We start from the raw sequence: 3824 nt of genomic DNA on the forward strand, positions 1-3824 counted from the left end.
ATCATGTGGATAAAGTCATGGGTTCTGTGCTTTGCTTTCTCTTCCACTGGAATTCTGCTGCTCCCCTTGGTAAGTGGGAGCCAAAATCCTTGGCTGGATTTTTTGTTGATCTTCTGGGGGAGGGGCCTGTTGTAGTGATTCTCAAGTGTCTTTGCCTGAGGCAGAATTGCCCTGTCCTTACCAGGGGCCGGGCTGAATAATCTGCTTGGGTTCGCTTTGGGGAGCTTTTGTTCCCTGAATGCTTTCCGTAGAGTTCCGGAGGATGGGAATGAAAATGGCAGCCTCCCAGTCTCCGGCCCAGAGGAGCTTAGAGCTCGGGACCCAACCCCTCAGTGCACCCTCAGAGAAAAGAGCCCAATTACTCCCATCTCCCTGGCCTTTGGCCGCACTCCGAGCTCACCCAGCCTGCGACCGATTCAAGGTAATCCCGAGCTGAGAGCTCACTCCTCGGTTCTGTCTCTGTAGCCAGCTTCCCCAGTCTAATACCTGTGAGCTCTGTAACACTCAGACACCTCCAATCCTTCTGTGACCCTGTGGGACATAGGGCCCTGCTGGCCCTGCGTGAGCTTCACCCCGGTTTAGCCTCAGGAGCTATGTCCCTCAGTGGAGCAGACTTTTAAAAGTCTGATTTTGTGCTCCATTGCTCTGCCGTTTGCCGGCCACTCCCCCCGCGGTCTATCTTCCCGTCACTTTGGATTCACTTCTCCACTGGTCCTACCTTTCACAAAGTGTTCGATTTTCTGTTTCTAGAATTGCTGTTCTTCTTCTCTTCAATCTCTCATTGGATTTGCAGGTGTTTGCAATGTTTTGATAAGCTATCTAGCTGATCTCCTGCTACCTGATGTAGTCTCAGCCTGCTACTTCTCTGCCATCTTGACTCCTCCCCCCGTTTTTGCCCATTTTTGTTTGTCTTTTTATTATAGAGTTATAGAAGCTCTTTACATATCCTGAATTCCAGTCCCTTATCAAATATAAGTTTTTAAAAATAATTTCCTCCAGTATACATTTTGCCCATTCATTTTGTTAGCGGTGTCATTTGATAAACAGAAGTTTTAAAATTTTATGAAGTCCAATCTATTAATTTCTCTCATTGTTTCTGGTTTCTATATCCTGTCTAAGAAACTGACTACTTCCAAGTGGAAAAAATATTCTCCTATAATTTCCTTTAAAAGGTTTATGTCATTTCACTGTATGTGTCGGTCCCTGATCCATGCTAAATTAGTTTTTGTGTATGGTATGAGGCTAGGTTCAAAGTTCATTTGTTCGTATGGATGAACAGTTACTTAAATTCCTTTTGTTAAAAACATTTTTCCTTTTTCATTATGTTGCTTTGGCACCTTTGTTAAAAATAAAATGACTGTATAAACGTGAGTCTATTCTGAGATCTTTATTCTGTCACAGTGTTATATTTGTCAATACTTATGCCAGTAACACACTATCTTGATTAATATAGCTTTAGAGAAAAGCTTGAAGTCAGGTAAAGGTTAATCCTTCAACTTTGCTTATATTTTTCAGTATTGCTTCACATTTTCCATGTCCTTCATATTCTCTTTTTAAAGATTTTATTTATTTATATGACAGACAGAGATCACAAGTAGGCAGAGAGAGGAGGAAGCAGGCTCTCTGCTGAGCAGAGAGCCTGATGTGGGGCTCGATCCCAGGATCCTGGGATCATGACCTGAGCGAAAGGCAGAGGCTGCAACCCACTGAGCCACGCAGGCGCCCCTCATATAAATTCTAGAAGGAGTTTGTTCGTTTCTACCAATATGAAGTATAGATTGAACTGGAAGTATGGATACTACATGGGATGCTATTGTTGTCTGTAGATAAGAAATAAGCACTTGAATCAATGCAGTGCTAAAGTGAAAATTAGAAAATGCATTCTAGAAATTATCAGGACTTAATGATTGGAAATGAAGACTGAAAAGGATGATGGAGACTTAGATTACTCTGATATATCTGTCCTGGATGAAAATAAGGATGACATTTCCATGAAATATAAACACTCTTTCATCTAGAAAGTATTTATTAAATGCATATTATGTGACAGAGCCTGTGCTTTGCACTGGGAACATAATAGAAGCGAAAGCATACTCAGTCCCAACTGTACTAGAACACCTTGTGGATGAGAAAGACATTCATTAAATAATCAAACAAACAGATGTAAAATTGCAACTAATAAAAGTATACTACAGCAAGCACACCTAGCACCTAGATCTTGGTTCCTAATACCTTTCTCCAATAAAAGGAACCAAGAAATCCTTGGAGAAACAGCTGCTTCTAGGACTGGGGTAAGTAATATACAAGATAAGCCAAGTATCTTGTAGGATCAGAAAATAAAAAAATGCCAAAAGCATTTGGCTTCGGGTGTACAACATAGTGTTTCAGCAAGTCTGTATGTTATACTGTGGTCAGCACAAGTGTAGCTACCATCAGTCCCTACAAAACACCCTAACAATGTTATTGACTATATTCCCAATGCTGTGCCTCTTCTTCCTGTGGCTTATTCATTTCATAACTTGAAGTGGGTATCTGCCACATCTCTTCACCCATTTTGTCCATCCTCTAGGCCCCCTTTCCTCTGGCAACCATCTGTTTGTGTGTCAGCTATATTCAAATAAAAAGTCAAATACATAAATAAGTTTTTTTTAAATAAGTGCTAGTTTCTATAAAGAGAAGGCAGGCTGTATGCTTTGCAAGATCTGTCTGGCATTTTTGGATCCACATTCATCGGTCCTTACCATTATTTGGCGGACTCCAACTGCCAAAGTGGTGAAGCCAATAAAGAGCAAGTATGATTTTCCATAAGCCTTGAACAGTGCAAGAGTAGTTGTAGTTGACATCTCAGCCACATGGTATGAGCCTTGCAAAGCCTTTCTTTCATTCTCTCTCTCAGAAGTATTCCAACGTGGTATCCCTTGAAGTAGATGTGTATGACTGTCAGGATGCTGCTTCAGAATGTGACGTCAAATGCATGCCAACCTTCCAGTTTTCTGTTGTTTTGTTTTGTTTTTAAAGAGGGAGGGGGTGGGGTAGGGGCAGAGGGAAAGATAGTATCTTAACACAGACTCCACACTCAGCACAGGGCTTGTCACAGGGCTCCATTTCACAACCTTGAGATCATGACCTGAGCCAAAATCAAGAGTCAGATGCTTAACCCACTGAGCCACCCAGGCACCCCACCCTTCCAGGTTTTTTTTTAAGATTTTATTTATTTATTTGATAGAGAGAGAGATCAGAAATAGGCAGAGCAGCAGGCAGAAAGAGAGGAGGAAGCAGGCTCCTTACTGAGCAGAGAGCTGGATGTGGGGCTCGATCCCAGGACCCTGGGACCATGACCCGAGCCGAAGGCAGAGGCTTAACCCACTGAGACACCCAGGTGCCCCCCAGTTTTTTTTTTAAGGGGAAAAATGTGAGTGAATTTTCTGGTGCTAATGAGGGAAAAGTTGAAGCCACCAATAATGAATTAACCTAATTACGTTCTCTGAAAATGTAACGAGCCATTGGCTATTTAAAATTTATCATTTTGTTTATTTACAAAAAGGAAAGGTCAAATATGAACACCATATACTCAACTGCCATCTTATTATAAGTGACAACAAAATATTAATTTTACCCTTTAAAAAAGAAGTGCTGAAAACGAAACAACAAAATCCCACTATGATGGAACATGTCAAAATGACACAGGAGCCAACAGAAATACTTCTCAATGGCCAAAGCTGGAATAATTTAAGCAACAAAATAAAATAATATTGGAATTTAACCCAAAGTATAAAGTAAATATTCATGAGTCCATAGCGATATAAATAACTGACTGAATAAGT

At 41.0% G+C, this 3824-nt stretch overlaps 1 pseudogene; it reads left to right on the top strand.

Annotated features, from left to right (window-relative positions):
• The first annotated feature begins 2688 nt into the window (after positions 1–2688).
• LOC123388463 lies at positions 2689–3475 on the top strand (annotated as a pseudogene).
• Positions 3476–3824: the final 349 nt, after the last annotated feature.

The sequence above is a fragment of the Mustela putorius genome, unplaced genomic scaffold, assembly GCF_011764305.1.
Source record: "Mustela putorius furo isolate JIRA1106 unplaced genomic scaffold, ASM1176430v1.1 tig00003899_pilon_pilon_pilon, whole genome shotgun sequence".
In the NCBI taxonomy this organism is placed as follows: Eukaryota; Metazoa; Chordata; class Mammalia; order Carnivora; family Mustelidae; genus Mustela; species Mustela putorius.